Source organism: Eleutherodactylus coqui, chromosome 4, assembly GCF_035609145.1.
Source record: "Eleutherodactylus coqui strain aEleCoq1 chromosome 4, aEleCoq1.hap1, whole genome shotgun sequence".
NCBI lineage: Eukaryota > Metazoa > Chordata > Amphibia > Anura > Eleutherodactylidae > Eleutherodactylus > Eleutherodactylus coqui.
In genome coordinates this window covers 283,574,558-283,593,883 of record NC_089840.1, presented here as the reverse complement: position 1 = coordinate 283,593,883, position 19,326 = coordinate 283,574,558, and the positions used below count along the sequence as shown (strand labels likewise).

Here is a 19,326-nt window from a genome sequence, read left to right as displayed (position 1 = left end):
AAGGTAAAGGGGTCACAACTCGATTATTCAATACTAATTGCAAAAGTAAGTGCCCCCCTAAGAAATGTAAGTTCCCGATGTCATGCAATCATGAGGGCTAGACATAGACATACTGGTACTGAGAGGGTTAACACCCTTTGGGTGTGGCAACTAAACACCCGGTGGGGTTAGCGATGGTGGCCCAGTGGCTTTGTGACCCCTAAAATTATGGACTCTCCTTATGCTTTACATGTTTGGAATGCTGTGAAATAAAACTGGCAGGCACCAGATTTTAAAGAAAGTTTAAGTCTCCTGGAGTCTATCTACACATGTGGTGCACCATTTCCCTGATGTTGAGGTTGGCGATCTGCAGGCGAGTACCCCCTTGCCACATATGGTAGAGGGGGAGCTGGCAGAAAATGGAGGGGAACGGAGAGGAGATAGAGCCAGTGCAGGAAACACTGAAAGAGTGGTCAGAGAGGTAGGAGGAGAACCAGGAGAGAGCAGTGTCCTTTAGACCAATGAAGCGAAGCATAGCAAGGAGGAGGTCATGGTCGACAGTGTCTAATGCAGCAGAGAGATCAAGGAGCATTAGTAGGGAGTAGTCGCCCCTTGATTTGGCCATCATCAGGTCATTGTGTGAGGGCAGATACTTTTGTGAGGGACTTTCGGTCGAATGTATGGGGTAGAAGCCGGACTGGAGGGAGTCGAGGAGAGAGTTATCAGAGAGATGAAGGGGAGGGTCGATATGAGTCGGCAGTTGGCAGCATTGGTCGGGTCAAGGGTCAGTTTCCTTAGCAGAGGGGATATGATGGAGTGTTTAAATGAGGCGGGGAAAATACCAGAGGTCAGGGAGAGGTAGAAGATGGAGGTGAGGTGGGTAATGACAGCCGGGGAAAGGGACTGCAGATGGTGTGAGGGAAGAGGGTCGCTAGAGCAGGAGGTGGGGCGAGCAGCGGAGAGCAGTCTGGAGACTTCTTCTCTGTCATTGGTTCTAGTATAAATAGTAAGTGATGGATGCCGTGCTGAAGCAGCCGGGATCAGCGGTGGCCGTTTAGTGTTTGGGGATTTCTTTTCGGATGTTTTAGATTTTTTCTTTGAAGTGGTCGACTAGCTCTCCAGCACCGAGATCCATCATGGGAGCCTGTTCTTGGGGGCTGAGGAGGGAAAGGAAGGTGTTGAGGAGTCATTTGGGGTTGTGTGATAGTGAGGAGACGAGGGAGGTGAAATAAACTTGTTTGGCGTGGTGGAGGGCGAGGTCGTAGGTTTTGAGCATATATTTGTAGTGGGTGAAGTCTGCTGGCTGTTTGGGTTTGCGCCACAGTCGTTCAGCACACCTAGAGCATCGCCAGATGAAGCGCGCTTGGTGTGTGAGCCAAGATAGTCATGATCTGCGGTGGACGGCTCGGGGCACGGGGGGTGCCGCTTCATCCAGGGCGCGTCTGAGGGAGGTGGAGTAGTGTTCAGATTACGGCATGAGAGGAGGAAGATGTGGGACAGGGAGGACTGTGAGATCTGGGCAACCTGCTGGGTGCGGATGGTAATAACGCCCCCTGAGGGTTTGATGTAAAATATATATTGTACTCCCCCAATCCCCGATCAGCGCAGCGTCTGCTTTGTGCACAAATATATGGTTCCCAGCATCCATACTAAGCACACAATACACACACTCGGCTCCGCTCCTCCGTCTCTCACACACTCGCTCGCCTCCGCTCCATCCACTCTCTGAATACATCCTCACACAGCAGAGTCCTGCATCCACTGAGCGGAGAGACCTGGTCATGTGACCCCTTGTCTCCTCCCACACACTGATCACATGATGGTGACATCATCACAGGTCCTGGAAGCACAGAACAACCCCACGGCTCCTGTCCGGCTGCAGCTGGAGGTATGTGGGGTCACCAGCACTGGGGGGCAGATTTATGGAAGCGCATAGCAAACAATCATAGAACTGTGATTGGTTGCTATGGACGACAGGGACAGATTTACTTTCAGGCTGTTTGCTGCAGCTTTCTCTGCCAGAATGCTCTTGGTCATTATGGGGTTAATAAGGAAGTCACCGGGTTCTGCGCCAACTTTATTTCCGTAAGACGGGAATTCAAAACCTGCAACATAAAGTGACATTTTCTTGCCATGTTCTATTGTAATGAGGCTGTTTGGGGGTTAATAAGTGAATGGATCTCCTCCCCTCACATGTAACATTCCTGTAATGCGGCTGTTCGGGGGTTAATAAGTGAATGTAGCTCCTCGACTCACATGTAACGTTCCTGTAATGCGGCTGTTTGGGGATTAATAAGTGAATGGATCTCCTCCCCTCACATGTAACATTCCTGTACTGCGGCTGTTCGGGGGTTAATAAGTGAATGGATCTCCTCACCTCACATGTAACATTCCTGTAATACGGCTGTTCGGGGGTTAATAAGTGAATGGATCTCCTCCCCTCACATGTAACATTCCTGTAATGCGGCTGTTCGGGGGTTAATAAGTGAATAGATCTCCTCCCCTCACATGTAACATTCCTGTAATGCGGCTGTTCGGGGGTTAATAAGTGAATGGATCTCCTCCCCTCACATGTAACATTCCTGTAATGCGGCTGTTCGGGGGTTAATAAGTGAATGGATCTCCTCCCCTCACATGTAACATTCCTGTAATGCGGCTGTTCGGGAGTTAATAAGTGAATGGATCTCCTTCCCTCACATGTAACATTCCTGTAATGCGGCTGTTCGGGGGTTAATAAGTGAATGGATCTCCTCTCCTCACGTGTAACATTCCTGTAATGCGGCTGTTCGGGGGTTAATAAGTGAATGGATCTCCTCCCCTCACATGTAACATTCCTGTAATGCGGCTGTTCGGGGGTTAATAAGTGAATGGATCTCCTCCCCTCACATGTAACATTTACCCATTAAAGGGGTTCTGACATGAAGAGGATAAATAAGCTCCTCCCCTTGCCTGGCGGGGCCGATCATCAGTGATGTCCTCTGCATCTTTTATATTTTCTTGCAGCTTCTTTCGGGTGCATTCACACGAACGTATATCGGCTCGGTTTTCACGCCGAGCCGATATACGTTGTCCTCGTGCAGGGGGGGAGGCTGGAAGAGTCCAGGAGCAGGAACTGAGCTCCCGCCCCCTCTCTGCCTCCTCCCCACCTCTCTGCACTATTTTCAATGGGGAGAGGCGGGGCGGGGGTGGGGCTAATTCAGGGGCCTTAGCCCCGCCCCCGTCCCGCCTCCTTTCATTGAAAATAGTGCAGAGGGGCAGAGAGGGGGCGGGAGCCTCAGTTCCTGCTTCTGGCTCTTCCAGGCTCCCCCCTCTGCAGATGAGGAGGACGGATATCGGCTCGGCGTGAAAACCAAGCCGATATACATTCATGTGAATGCACCCTAAAGCAGAGCTGGAGCAGACAAAATGACCGCTTCCGGCTCTGCTCCGTCCATGTGCTACTTCCTAGGTCAGCGGACGGGCCCCACGTCACAAGCAGTGCTTGCTGTCGGCGGCCCATCCGTCCTGGCTCAGAGTCAAGGGCTTCTTTCTTCTGCGCATGCGCGCGCACGGTCCCAGAGGATGGGGGGGGGGCGGCGTCTTGACTGACGTCAGAGGGCTTCTTTCTTCTGCGCATGCGCGCGATCCCAGAGGGGGGGGGGCGCCCCGTCTTGACTGATGTCAGAGGGCTCCTTTCCTCTGCGCATGCGCGCGATGCCGGAGGGGAGGGCGGTACGTCCTGACTGATGTCAGGGGGATTCCCAACAGCTCAGCAGAAATCAGCTGAGGAGAGACACTGCCGTCAGTCTGCAGCTGCTTATATACGGATCATGGGGCTGATTTAGACTGAGGCAGCTGCACAGTGCTGATGGTCTTAAGGGCTTCTTCAGATGACCGTATATCGGCTCGGTTTTCACGCCCAGCCGATATACGGTGCCCTCGTCTGCAGGGGGAGGAGGATGGAAGAGCCAGGAGCAGGAACTGAGCTCCCGCCCCCTCTCCACCCCTTGCCATTATTTACAATGGGAGGGGCGGGTGGGGGAGGAGCTTCTCCCTGACCTTAGCTCCGCCCCCACCCACATCTCCCATTGCAAATAGTGGCGAGGGGCGGGAGCTCAGTTCCTGCTTCTGGCTCTTCCATCCCCCCCCCCTCTCTTTCTCTACACTTGTCAAAACCCAGCAGAGGGCCACAGGCTGTGGATTTTAAAAGGGTAAAGTACAGTTATACTCACAGATACTCAGGTGAACGGCCACAGAAGTGATTATTAGGCTGGGTTCAGGGCGGAGATCTCGCGGTTTGGCCGCAGCGAAAAACCGCGAGATTTCTGCCCGGAATCCGCTGCTTCACAACCCAGCCGCGGGTTTTGAAGCGGCCTGGCCGCATGCTCTTCCGCTGCTGCCAGCGCTCCCATAGCGGAGAGCGTGGCCGCAGCGGGAGAAGAAAAAAAATTCACATGCTGCAGCCGGCGAATCCATGCCGCAGTGCCGGCCTCTGCCGGCTTTGCCGCTGTGGATTCGCCGTCCCGCATGGCTGGCTAATCGCGGGATCAGCGGCTGCAAGTGGATTTGCCTCGGTGAAATTCAGGACGGAATTTCCGCGGTAAATCCGCCCAGTGTGAACCCAGCCTTAGTGTGTGTGGGTGTGGGTGGTGGTGGTGGGCGGTGGGCGGCGGCATGCTACGACGCAGTGCTCGTGCTTTGGAGGGGGTTTCTAAAGAATTTTTTAGGGGTTTATGGTGCTTTTTCACCGGACGACCTGTCAGACGCAGTTGCTTGACAGGTCGGCCCAGCGATGTCCGCTCCTTTGTAAAGTCACAGGGAAGGCAGATCGGCAATTGTTCTGGTTCACCTTAGAGATGGAGATTAGAGATTAAGAGATGGAGATTATCGATAATCTCGGTCACTAGAAATTAGAGATAGAGATTACAGATAGAGAGAGAGACATAAAGAGAGAGAGAGATTACAGATATATATATGAGAGAGAGAGATTATACACAGAGAGAGAGAGAGATTGCAGAGAGAGAGATTACAGAGAGAGAGAGAGATTACAGAGAGAGAGAGAGAGATTACAGAGAGAGAGAGAGAGAGAGATTACAGAGAGAGAGAGAGAGAGATTACAGAGAGAGAGAGAGAGAGATTACAGAGAGAGAGAGATTACAGAGAGAGAGAGATTACAGAGAGAGAGATGCAGGGGACAGCACTGCTTTGCCTACAGTTAGGCCGCCTGCAGACGGGCGGAAATTCTGCGGCGGTATTTCAGCGGAATTTCCTCCCTTGGAAGCTGCCATAGGATTGCGTTAGCAAACACAATCCTAGGCAGACGGCTGCGGTTTGTCCGTGCGAAATGTCGCGCAGCAAAAACAAACGGCAGCATGTTCTATTCCGTCACTCACCGCTTGCGCCGGTGGCCCGGCAGCCGGCACATGAAAGACCAGGAGCTGCGGGGCGCGGGTGAGTACGCTCTGCTCTTTGCAGGCACTTGGGTCGGGTCCCGCGGCGAGAATTCTCGCTGCCAGGTCCAACCCAGCCGTCTGCAGGCGGCCTTACACTGTGTCTGCTAACAGCAATAGAACTGTCCCCAGCTTCACATTGTTAGCTGCCGCCCACAAGCATCACATGACTATTTGTGGGCAGGCAGGCTGGCTGTTCTCTCCACGGCAACCCTGGAAGGAGGAAGCTGTGTTCAAGCTCAAAGCCTGCTGGGAGATGACCCCCAGCTGCACAACAACAACAGCACATGCTGATAACAAAGGTAAGCATTAGCTAAAGCAAGCCATAAATCGTGGGTTCCCTGTGTCCATTAGGCCGACCAGGGAACACCGGATGATAAAACATAAAAACGTCATTCGTGTCAGAACCCCTTTACTTTTCAGCATTTTGAGGAACACTTTGTTTTCCTGCACCAAGCCAAGTTTGCAGCGGCTCATAGGTGTCACAATGATAGATCCCCCCCAAATGACCCCATTTTATAAACTGCACCCCTTAATGTATCCACTTAGGGGGGTCGTGTGTATTTTGACCCCACAGTTTTTTTTAGGAATTAATTCAATTTAGAGGAGAAAAAATAAAACTTTATATTTTTGCAAATATGTCATTTTAAAGACATATTTTTTCCCTATAGTTCCCATGAAAATGAGGATTGACCCCCCAAAATGGATCCCCCTGTTTCTCCCGTCTACAGAAATATACTAATTGTGGCCCTAATCTTCTGCCTGGATGCACAACGGGGCCCAAAATGTAAGGAGCAGTCGGTGGTTTTCAGAACAGAAATTTTGCTTGAAGGCGTTTTAGGCCCCATAGCACTATTGTAGTGCTCTTGAGCGGCCAAACCCAAAGAGAACCCCCACAAATGACCCCATTTTGAAAACTAGACCCCTTACCGGATTTATCTAGGGGTGTGCTGCCCATTTTGACCCCACAGTTTTTGAATGAATTCAAGCAAAGCAAAAGGAACAAAATGTGATTTTCGTTTTTTTGTCAATTCTGTCATTTTAATAACAGCTTTTTTTGTACAGCACACACATGAATGAAGACTTACACCCCAAAATAGATACCCCTGTTTCTCCCGTGTTCAGAGACATACCCATTGTGGCCCTAGTCTTATATCTGGATGCATAATGGGGCCCAAAATGTAAGAAGTAGTCGGTGGCTTTCAGAACAGAAATTTAGCATGAAGGGGATTTAGGCCCCATTACACACTTATAGAGCCCTTGAGCGGCCAAAACGACGGAAAACCCCCACAAATGACCCGATTTTAAAAACTAGACCCCGTAACAAATTTATCTAGGGGTGTACTGTGTATTTTTACCATATAATTTTTGAATAAATCTAAGCAAAGCAGTAGGAAAAAATTACAATTTTCATTTTTTTGGCAGTTGTATCAATTGAAAAACTGTTTTTTTTGTACAGCACACAAATGAATGAAGACTTTCACCCCAAAATGGATCCCCCTGTTTGTCCCGTGTTCAGAATCATACCCCATGTGGCCCTAATCTACTTAAAGGACACATGGCAAGGCCTGTAATGGAAGGAGCACCCGTTGGATTTCAGGGTACAACGGAATAAATTCGAGGCCCCATTGCCCACTTGTGCGGAATAAAAATTGGCACGTTAAAAAAATCCCCCCCCTCCCCCCGCATCCTTTTTGGCATTCCCAAATCTTAGATAAGTAATAATGTGAATTGTGTGGTATTTCCGAAGACAGGGGTAATTACGGGGGCTGGTTGGGATGGGTACATGGGGCAATAAAACCAGGTATGCCCCTCCTCTCATGCTTTTTGGGGGGTATTTCGTGACCTCAGCGGCAGGTATGGGGTGTAAAAAATGGCGCTCCGTGAGTCTTTGTAAGCTTGATGAGGTGCAGCGGTCTCACACAGAGGGCGCTCAACAAGCTGCTCCTGGAACTGCAGGAAGGCGAACGTTCCCGGGGCTTCTTGTAAATTACGTATTACAGGTAGCGGTCTGAATAACGCCGGGCTCACGCGGCCGTATGTGGAATCCGCTTGCGGAGGCCTGCAGCGAATCCCAGCTATGAGCCTGGGTGTGAGCCCTGCGTACGGCCGCGTAATGTACTGCGCATAACTGCCTACTCACACAGGCGGTCATTCGCATTACATATTTTTTTGTTTGTATTTCCCACACCGGCGCTTAGCAATGACACGGGTACCCACAGTCCGTACACAATGTAGTTGCGTATGGGCTGCGGGTATATCTGCGACAATGGAGCACAATGGGCTCTATGTTGCGGATATCCGCAGTAAAATAGAACTTCCTGCGTTCTCTTTTCTACAAGTGGATTACGTAATTCCGACCCACTAATGGGAGCGGAATTGTGTAATCCAATGCGATTGATCCGTGTATTACCGCGGATCAGAAGCATGCGGAATCCGTAATTCCTATCCAGTCATGTGAGACCGGCCTAAGGTAGATCGCTACCTTTTTATCACGTGACCGGCGACCGCTCAACAAGGTCACTGCTCCAGTCTCTCGGCAACCATTGATCGCTGGGAGTAAGGAGATTTTAAATTTCCTGGGCTCCCCGACTCCTGCGCATGTGTCCGGTGTTTTGCTGGTGGTTGCATGTGCAGAATCCAGGAAAGTTCACGGAGGAAGTTCACGTCGGGTTTAAATACGGAGGCCTCCGGTAAAAAGTTTCATTTCATCTCACCGATCGCATCGGTGAGGGAAGATGAAGCTTCACCTTTTTTTTACTTTGACGTGGTTGCCATTATCCGTTGGATAACGGCGAACACGTGATCAGGAACCGCTCACTGCGGCTCTGCGTGAAATCTCTGGGCTCTCGGCTAAGTTTTGTAGCCAGGCGCAGGGAGATTTTTAAATTCCTCTGGCAATCCACGGCTTTTGTGCATGCGTCTGCCATTTTGGCGACTGGCGCGTGCGCAGAAGCTGGGGTAAGGTCCGCTGATAAATCAGGGAGCCTTAGGTACGTCATTTCATCCTCCCTCACGGATCCATGAGAGGAGATGAAAACGTAAGCTTTTTTTAACATTTTTTTACTTTTTAAAACTTTTTTTTTTACTTTTTAAATTATTTTTTTACTTTCTATCCATTGGATAACAGTGATCATGTCCCTGGTGACATCCCTCTGCTCCGAGCTACACATGGCAGCCAGGAGCAGAGGGATTTTAAATTTCCCGGCTCTCGAGCCCCTCTGTGCACGCGCCCGATAATTGACATTGGGTGCGCATGCGCAGAAGGGGACCTCGGGTCCCGGGAGATCAGGACATCGCCGGCGGACCTGAGGTGAGGATTTTCACCTCCCCTCATGGATCCGATCCATGAGGGGAGGTGAAACTGACACTTTTTAAAAAAATCTTTTTTTTAACTTTTTCACGATCGCCGCTATCCCGGGGACATCTCCTGGTTTCCGGCTACCTTCAGGAGCTGGGAGCCAGTAGATTTTAAATCTGCCGGGGCTCCCGGCCTTCTGCGCATGCGTGTAATGTCATACGTCTGGCGCGCATGCGCAGAAGAGCTGCCTCGGGGCCCGGAGGACCCACTCACCGCGGGACATCACGGACAAGCCGGGTGAGTATTTTCAGCTGCCCTGATGGATCTGATCCATCAGGGCAGCTGAATATCTAACTTTTTTCACTTTTTTAAAAACTTTATTGCGATCGGCACTATCCATTGGATAGTGCCAATCGCAATGCCGGGGGGGGGAAAAGCCCGCAGCCCGGGATGACAGCTCCATGCTGTTGGCTACCTACGGGCACTGACAGCATGGAGCTGTCACGTCCAGAGCCTGAGGGGCATTAATCCTAAGAGGACGCATAGTACTACGTCCTCTAGGATTAAAGCCCACTCAGACAGGACATAGTTTCCCGATGGGGCCGTCACTAAGGGGCTAAGATTGTACGAGCAGTACCACCTTTCCATTCATGTAAACTTATCTTATCTAAAACACACACATGGACAGAAGGGGAGGGGGAAGGGAAATAGACGAGGATGGCAAGGGGGGGTGGGGTAGGAGTGGGGGGTGGAAGAAGAAATAAATACAGAAGAATGACTCTGGGTGGAGAGTCCTCTGAACGCCGGTCCGGGTGGTGGTTTAGTCAAGTGAGCCTTGATCTAACCATCGTTTAAGGTCGTCCGACCCTCTGAACGCTACCCATGGCTGCCTTGTCTTGTAGTATGCTTCCCAAGATTTTGGGTCTTCGGCTCCCAGTTCGCCAAATCTCATGAGGGTGTGGAGTTTTTCAACCCACATGCCCCTAGTTGGAACGGTTGGAGAGCGCCAGAACCTTGAGATGAGTCTTCTCACTACTAATATGAAATGTTTTAGGAGACTTGATTTAGCGGCTCTCTCTTGCTGCCCGGGAATAGTGAGAGCAGGGCTAGTTTCGGTGTCATTATCACTCTTGAGTGGTTGATGTGGTTATATAGGGTTGTCACCTCGTCCCATAGGTCAGCCACTGGTCGACAGTCCTACCAGATGTGGGTCATTGTGCCTCGGCTCCCACTGCATCTCCAGCACACAGGCGAGGACTGGTGAAAGATCCTCTGTAGGTGGTCGGGGGGTCCTATATCACCTTGAGACTATCTTATAGTTGAGGTCTTGTATTTTGCCAGCTGTGGATAGCTTGTGGGTTAGGGCTCAAATTTTACACCAGTCCTCCTCCGTGATACTGTCCCCTAATTCCTGTTCCCAGGCCTCCCTATAGTTCGGGGTCTCCTCCTCCGTCTCCCGATCCAGCAACATCTTATATAACGTGGAGATCATGTGCCTCTGGCTTAGGCTTGATATGCAGAGTTGCTCAAACTCCGTCAGGGGCGCTGTCAGGTTTTCTTTCGGAATCAGCGTACTCACAAAGCCTCTCAGCTGCAAGTATTAAAGCTAGGACCCTGGCTGAGGGTGGGGACTGGTCCAAGATCTCGGTCATGGGTTCCAGGCCCGTCTGCGTCACTACGTCCCTCAGTCTGGGGGTTGGCTCTGCTGGGATAGACAGCAGCCCCTTCTGGCTTATAGTAGCTTCAAATAGGGGATTTGCTATGAGCGGGGTTAAAGGGCCTGGGACTGTGACCAGTCTATGTTGGGGGGCAAAACTCGCCCATGTCTTAAATAGTTGTAGGCCAAAGGGGGAGATGTTGGGTATTGACTTAATCCATTTGGGCAGAATCCAGGGGGCTCCGTATAGGCCATCTATTTCACCTGTGTGTTCTATATCTACCCAAAGCCTTGCGCTTCTACTTTTAAGGATGTCTAGGACGTAATTTGCAATGTTAGTCTTGTGGTAGAGGGAAAAGTCCGGGAAGCCCAGGCCCCCCTTTTCTTTTCCCCTCTTTAGCAGTGAGTAACGCAGACGCGGTTTGCGTCCTTTCCAAACGGAGTTGGAAATTAGGGATCTGATTTCTTTCAGGAATGTTCTTGGGAGCCCGATCGGGATTGTTTGACAGAGATATGGAAATCGGGGCAATACATTCATTTTAATTGCGTTGACTCGACCATTCCATGAGAGATATAGGGGGCTCCATTTGCTAAGGTCTTTCTCGAGTTTCTTAGCAAAGGGAGTGAAGTTTAGTTTAAAGCTTATTGGTAGCTCTGCGGGGATATTGACTCCCAGATACTTTAAGTGGGAACAAACCCAGCGAAAGGGGAGTACCGACTCCAAGTGGGAGACCTCGGCCTGCGGTAGAGGAATGTTTAGGGCCTCTGATTTCTGCGCATTAATTTTGTATATGTTGATCCTTCCGAACTTTTCAAATTCCTTTAGAAGTAGGGGCATGCCGACTCGGGGGTTGGATAGATACCACAATAAATCATCGGCAACTAGTGCCATTTTGTGTTCCAAGGAGCTGACTCTGACGCATTTAATCGAGTCATTACTTCAAATGGCGTTGGCTAGGGTCTCCATGGTTAGGATGTATAGAAAGGGGGAGAGGGGACACCCCTGCCTCGTCCCATTGCTTACTCTGAACGGGTCAGACAGGGTTCCACTTACTCTGATCCTATCCGTAGGGTCTTGGTATAGGGCCATGATCCACTGGAGCATCCGTGGGCCCAGTCCAATTTTTCCCGAAGTGGCAGAGAGGAAGGCCCAACTTACCCTATCAAACGCTTTTCCGCATCAATTGAAAGGAGACATAAAGGGGTTTTTGTTGCTTTGGCTCTGGCTATTGGGAACATCGTTTTGATGGTGTTGTCCCTTGCCTCTCTGCCTTGGACAAAGCCAACTTGCTCCAAGTGGATCAGTCTAGGGATTAGGTTCTGGAGTCTGTTTGCTATCAGTTTGGCAAACATCTAAATATCGACGTTTATTAGCGATATCAGTCTATAACTCCCGCAGGCCGAGGGGTCCTTACCCGGTTTGAGGATGATGGTGATATGGGCTTGCCGCACCTGTTTGGGGAATGGGCATCCTCTATTTACTAAGTTAAATGCTTCTAAAGCTATTGGGGAGAGTTCTTCGGCAAATAGTTTATAGAATCTGTCCGTATAGCCATCTGGCCCTGGACTCTTATTTACTTTTAGATTTTGAATTATATCTAATAGTTCTTGGGGTGAAAAGTCTTGATCTACTTCATCCGCCTCCGCAGATGCCAGGCTCTTGGGTGCATGATTGGATAGATAAGTGTCTATCTCGCTTTTAAGCAGTGGTGTTGTGGATTGGGTGTCTGTGGTGATATTATAGAGTTTATCATAGTAAGCTTTAAATTCCTCTAGGATGTCTTTGGTGTTGTGGATCAGCTGGCCACTGGTAGATTGTATTTTGGGTATATACGTAAGTGGGCCCTGGGGTGGAGGGTTCTGGCAAGTCGGTTCCCACATTTGTCTCCATACTCAAATGACCCTTTTTTAAAGGGGTTGTCTCGCGAAAGCAAGTGGGGTTAAGTACTTCTGTATGGCCATATTAATGCACTTTGTAATATACATCGTGCATTAAATATGAGCCATACAGAAGTTATTCACTTACCTTCCCTGCGCTGGCGTCCCCGTCTCCATGGCTCTGTCTAATTTCAGCGTCTAATCTCCTGATTAGACGCGCTTGCGCAGATGGGTCTTTTCCCTTCGGCTCGGTCCGGCAGCAGCGGTGTTCTGGCTCCACCCCCTTGTACGCGTCATCTCGTAGCTCCGCCCCTTCACATGTGCCGATTCCAGCCAATCAGGAGTCTGGAATCAGCACATGTGACGGGGCGGAGCTACGCAATGACGCGTACAAGGGGGCGGAGCCAAAATGCCGCTGCTGCCGGACCGAGCCGAAGGGAAAAGACCCATCTGCGCAAGCGCGTCTAATCAGGAGATTAGACGCTGAAATTAGACGGAGCCATGGAGACGGGGACGCCAGCGCAGGGAAGGTAAGTGAATAACTTCTGTATGGCTCATATTTAATGCACGATGTATATTACAAAGTGCATTAATATGGCCATACAGAAGTACTTAACCCCACCTGCTTTTGCGAGACAACCCCTTTAAGCTTGTCTCTAAGGGCCAACGAGCGCTGGTCTAAAATCTCAAGGATCTGTTGTCAGATTGATTTGATTTCTGATCTCAGGACTTCGCTTTGTTTGCGTTTGTTAGCAGTTTCCTTGGCTCTCAGAGAGGCTAGTAGGCCCGATAGGGTAGCCAATCTTTCTTTTTTGATTCTGGAACCTTGGGAGATTAACACACCTCTTAGGATACATTTAAGTGTCTCCCGCTTTATTGGCGCGGATGTTTGATCTGCTAGATGTGACTCTTTGAAGATTTCAATCTCTTTTCTAATTGCGGCCACACAGATGGGGCCTCTTAGGAGATTATCACTTAGTCTCCAGGACTGGTATCTTGGGGTAGATCCCCAGCCCGCAAGACCTCCAAAGACTGGGGAATGGTCCGACCATGATAGGTCTCCGTGTGAGCAGGACGCGGCACTTTCGAGAAGACTATGTGAGATCAGGAGATAATCAATCCTGCTGTAGGAGCTGTGAGCTGCTGAATGGAAAGTGTAGTCCTGGGACTCTGGATGTAGGATTCTCCATAAATCAACTAGCTGTAGTGTGTCTAATTTTTTCTTAAGAGTCCTGGTTGCCGATCGGGAGACGGAGGACTTACCCGAAGAGGAGTCCACGGCGGGGTCCATTACCATATTGAGGTCTCCACCCAGAATTATTCTTGATCCATCTGCGAAGTTGGTCAGGGCCTTCAGCACTCTTGTTGCAAAAGGTACTTGGTTCTGGTTTGGGAGATAAATATTGGCAAAGGTGATTACAAAGCCTAGTATTTCCAGCTTGAGGAAAATATACCTTCCTCCCAGGTCGATCACTGAATCAATTTGTTGATTCTGGAGGGTTCTATGAAGGGTGATGCAGACTCCTCCCGCCTTTTTGAGGGGGTCGGGGCCATGTAGCCAAGTTGGGTAGTACGAGGAGGAACAGATTGGCACACCCCCCGCTTTGAAATGGGTCTCTTGCAACAGAGCCACCATCACCTTTTTTCTGTGGAGATGGTAGAGGAGCTGTCTTCTTTTCTGTGGGCTGTTCAGCCCTTTAGTAGTGAATGAGCAAAAGGTTAAATTCGCCATTCAGTATGCGGGTGGGTGGGTGCTTTCTTTCTCTCTTGAATGGGTTGGAGGGGGGGGGGGGCGGGGAGTGGAAGGGCACATGAGGAAAGAGTAAGTGGGGGGGGGGGAACAGAAGGGCGAAACATACAACATAAATGTAAACGGAAACGAAAAGGGGCCACTGTAGATCCCCTAGAACTAAAGGTCTGCCTAAGCTTGGCAGAAAATAACAGCTTCAACTAGCTGTTAGCCCTAAGTGGGAGAGTGGGGGCTAAGGAGGGTTGGGTTTGGAGGTCCATTATCTGTTGAGAGTGTAAGTGTAGTTCCTGATTATGGGCTTCTAGGGTTTCAGTGGTCTTCTCCTGCGCCTCTTCTACTGCCTCTACTCTCTGGCCTATTTGTCGGATCTAGTGTTGCAGGGAAGCCATATCTTCCTTACGGGCGTCTTCCAGTTGCTGGAATAGAGCATCAATGTGGTCCTGGGTCGGCAGAGCCTTGAGGCGTTTTTTCCAATCCCAGTCTTCATCTTCCACCTGCTTGGGGGGGGGATCTGGGTGGATAATATAAGTGTTGATATTTGACTCTCTCTGTTACTGGGTTCCCCCTGGTAATTGACCCCTAGGTCGATTTGGGTTTTGTTGAGGCCCGGGAGTCGGTCTGTCTGGGCCTCTTCTGAATAGCGCTTTTTTAGCGGCAGTGGGTCACTTTGCTGCGGCTGAGACGTTACTGTAGCTGGCTTGTTGGGGTAAGGGTAAGGGCTGTTTGCGGAGCCCATGGTAGGGCCTCTCTGCCTGGAGTACAATTCTGAGAAACTGCGCGGAGGTGGGGAGCTGAGCAGTGACGTGGAGCCGTGCGTTGGTGGGGAGCGGGCGCTGGTCTGGGGTGAACCTTGTTGTGGGGGTTCTCCCCCATTCTCTGTGTGCTGCGGGAGTCCCTTATTTGGTTTCTCTCCTGCACAGGGCTTACTGCTCGTAGGGGTCGTTGCTGTCTCCCTCTGTGGCATTAGGGACCCTTTGGACAAGCGGGGCTGATGTGGGCCTCCTTCCTCCTGTGCTGCATGCTTTTGCTCCTCTTCTCCTGAGGGTTTCTCCATAGTTATGTGAAGGGGGGCTACGTGTGCCCCAGGGGACCCCGACTCTGGGCTGCTTATGTCTCCCCACTCCTCTGTAGCTGGCCTGCCAGCTGCACTCACCGCTCCTGCCACCTTGGATGCTGTGCCTCTGTCCCGGCTTGCCGCTACTCCCCTCCCCCCCCCTCTTCACTGCCGCTGGCGAGTACCTGGGGTTCACTCCCTGCCGTCTCGGAAGCTGTGCCTCTGTCCCGGTTCGCCGCTCCTCTTCTCACTCCCTCCGCGAGGCCGCTGGTGAGTACCGGGGATTCGCTTCCCGCTGCCACAGGTTCTGAGTCTCCGTCCCGGCATGCTGCTCCATCTCTTCTCCCCTCCGTGCGGCCACCGGCGGGTATCGGGGTATCTCTTCCAGCGGACGATTCTCCGCTGTTTTCGCTGTGGAGAAGTGTCCTACTCCTCCATTAGCTGGCCACGCCCCCTCTGCTTTATTTTTTTAAACATTTTTGGGGTGTTTTTGTTTTTTAAATGCTGCTCTTCAGACTCTCCAAAACCTCATCTAAAGCTCCTCGTGTGAATGTAGCCTCACTGCAAAGTGATTAACTAATGTAGATATAAGGAGAAATGCACACATTAAGAAGTTCTTGTATTCTGTGTATCCTTGTGTGTTGGAGGCTTACTGATCCCCTCACAGTGATGGTAGAGCTCTAAAACATACCAGCTGTACACAGAGATAGTGATTACAGTGCAGTTACCTCCAGTGTTAGTGATTACAGTGCAGTTACATTCAGTGATCACAGGTGATGTGTCCTCTGATTGTGGTCATCCATTTATCTTCTTTCTCTGGGCCCAGACCGCCATGAAGACTTCTTCCAGCTACGACTAGTCCCTGCACACTCTGTCCATCCTGACACTGCCCCAATTAACCTCTCAGTAACTCCCCTATAGTACTAATGCATCTTCTGTGGTCTGACAAATTAGTAATGTCTCTTTCCCTTTAATTAAGAAGTCCCTTTGTGCCTTCACTAAGCTGTAATGCTGCCTTTGTTGCCCCACTTAGTTATAGTGCCCCCTATGTATCACCCAGAGTGGCTTTGTTCCTAGCATCCCCCGACTCGGCCCCCTCTCCATCCTTGCACCCAGCATGTCTGGGGTTTGTGGGACAAGTCAGGTAATGCTGTGAACAGCGTGGCGCTGTGTGGCAGTCCTGTCAGTCAGGAAGACAGAAGATGGCTGATAATGGTGCTAATGAATTGGGGGTCAGCAGTGGGGGCCGAGCAGTGGGGTGTGGAGGGAGCTGTGTTGGGGCTCAGCGGAGGTGCGGAAGGGAAGAGGGGGAATGCCCGGTAATTGTATTATTATAGCGGATTTTGTATGATGTTACATTGTCTCATCTTCTTCCCTTTCAGGATCCTCGGCTGATATCTTCTGTATCAGATAATTATCCTGATTGACCTGACAAGGATGGATAGGAATCGGGACAAGATGGCGGAGAGTTTATTCACCCTCACCCAGGAGATACTCTTTCAGCTTACAGGAGAGGTGAGAGCAGGGGCATACCTAAAGGCTCAGGTGCCCGGGTGCAAAAGTTCAGCTCAGGGCCTCCCCCACCCCCTGTACCCATGCCTAAATCCTGCACTACAGGAAAACTTGTTTGTAGCCCCTTAGGCCACTCTCTCACACGGCTCTTTACCGCTATTAGCACGGCGCCCCGAGCGTCATGCTAACCACCGTACAATGCTCCCATTGACCTTAATGGGGTTACTCAGACCTGAGCTTGAATGCAGTGTTCCTAATGCCGTGATTTTCGAGAGCTGTCTGTTCTATTTTTGTGTTTTTTAACGTACCTCCTCACGCATCACAATGGTGGGGTGCATTTAGAAGTGCTGTCAAATGTTGTACCATGCGTTCAAAAACTCCGCTAGAACTTGCAGTAAAAATGCCACAATTTAGAACTGCGTTTTCTGAACGCATGTGTGAGAGCGGCCTTAGGGTGTGTTCATGTTTTTTGTTATACTTTTGAAATAAAATAAAAGAATACATTTTTAAAAACTGCATGCGGTATTCAAAGACCACATACGTTTTTAAGATGCCGCATACACTATAAGAAACTGCAGGTGTTTTTGATGCATTTTTTAATTGTGTGCAAAATGTGCAATTATATACAGTCTGTACAGGGAGATGCATAACTATATAGCAGTGATGGACAGATAAGGTAGATAGATAGATGAGAGAGGTAGGTAGATGAGAGTGTGGTAGATGGCTGAGAGGTTCACCATCTTGTCTGTATTTTTATAAGCTGTGAAGATGCTATATTGTGTCTCTAATCTAATCCTCTGGGGAAAGGGAACATCCCCCCCCCCCCTCCTCCACGAGAATTGAAGGAGCAGTGCTTTGTGTCCAAAAACTGGTCAAACCGGTTTTTAACCAGTTGAAAACCTATCTAGGAATGCCTTTATGTAAAGGGACAGGAAATGGCTGGTTGGAGAGAAACACAGGAAGTATTTCCTTCGGACAACAAGTCAAGAATGAATAGAGCATGCTCAAGGGAAGCTCCCCCCGGGTAAATGATCTCACAGCTACCTCACAAATACCTCCCTATGAGAATGACCTACCAGCACACAAAATCATGTAACTGTATCCTAAATTACCTAACTTCCTGATTTAAAACCTTATATAAACTTTTACCCGCCTAAATAAAAGGAGAACCTTGGCACACATGATTTAGACGTGTGCTCTTTTAAAGGGGTCTCCAGGCCTGTACATTATTCCTAACTAATATGGCACCCACAGTATATCGAATAGCGAAAATTGCGCTAACAAGAGAGACAGGTAGGTAGATGGAGAGATAGATGAGAGAGGTAGGTAGATCTATAAATGACAGAGATAGGTAGGTAGATAGATGAGATAGGTAGGTAGCTAGATGAGAGATAGATAGGTAGGTAGATGAGCGAGCTTGGTAGATAGATAGATGAGAGAGATAGATAGATGAGAGTGATAGGTCGTTAGATAGATAGATGAGAGAGACAGATAACTAGATGAGAGAGACCGATAGGTACATACCCCGGACCAGTTCTGTGTGTGAGGAGACCAGCAGGCACAGAGATACTGTACACTGTGCAGGAGTGCAGGGGTATGACATCATCATCAGCTTCCTCTGTTCCGAGCCATGTTATGTGTGTGCCTACCTGCCTCTCTCCTCCTCCCTCCTCCTCTTCTGCTCTGCTGTTTTCTGTCTCGCACTGTCTGCCGCAGCGTAACAATCACGCGGCTGGCAGTACGACAAGCCGGTAATGCACTGTATGTGCATTTGTATATGGCGGAGGGTGGCCTCTGGGCCCCCTCTGTGCAGGCACCGCATCGCTATTACGACCCCTGCGACCATGAAGAGTATGTCAGTGGGTGAGAGATTCTGAGTATGACGTCACATTCCATCATTCTCATCTATGTCAGTCTCTGGTCACATCTACGTCAGAAGACTTACTGCCGATTCAGTCCTTCTGCCACCTTCACATAAAGCATGATTACTACGGGCTTTCCACAGTGGTAGCTTGCAGCTATTACGCAGTAAATACGCAGGGGCCAAATCCACATCTAAGCCCGCCTGCACACAAAGAGGTTGATTTCTGTATGCGGTAGCCCACAGTGGAGTCTGACCCTGTGCCCGGCCGGCATCTGCTCGTACCTGTCTATTCTGTTCTTCATCTGTACTGCGGATGGTCCACACGGCTCGCTGTCGAACTTGCACTGTACAGCTTTTTTTTCTCAATTTTTTTCACCACACCGTCGCTAGGTGATGAATTGGAATCTGTGACCTGCCTGCAATGTTAGTTGCGGATGGACCGCGGGTCGAGTAGCTTCCATTGACTTAAATGGAAGCCATCCATGCAGACATCACAGGAAAATAAATTGTGCTGCGATATTTCCTCCGCTCGTGAAAACCGCAATTTGTTTCCGTAAGTGTGTAGGAAAAAGCGTTTTTCCGTAGCATGCTATGGATGGTATTTGGTGCAGACATCGGCCATGGAGTCCTTAATGCAAATCCATTCATGTGCAGGTGGCCTAAATGGCTCGTATTATGCTGCAACTTACTTGCCAAACTTCTGTGGATTTTATCCTTTGTTCTTCAGGGGTTCAAAATCCGCAGCATAAATCCGTAGTATAAATAGTCTCGCTGCGGATTTAGAATCTGCCGCAGTTCTCAAAGACTAAGTAGATTTGTTATAGAAAATACCGGCACCGCGTGAAAGACATTTTATAAATCTCCCCCTCATGGCCTGTACTGTAAATGCTGCAGCCAAGTGT

At 49.8% G+C, this 19,326-nt stretch overlaps 1 protein-coding gene across 2 annotated transcripts in view; it reads left to right on the top strand.

The window, feature by feature from the left end:
- Window positions 1-19,326, top strand: part of LOC136624338 (oocyte zinc finger protein XlCOF7.1-like) — a 407,640-nt gene that overhangs the window by 266,484 nt on the left and 121,830 nt on the right. The window lies entirely within an intron of this gene.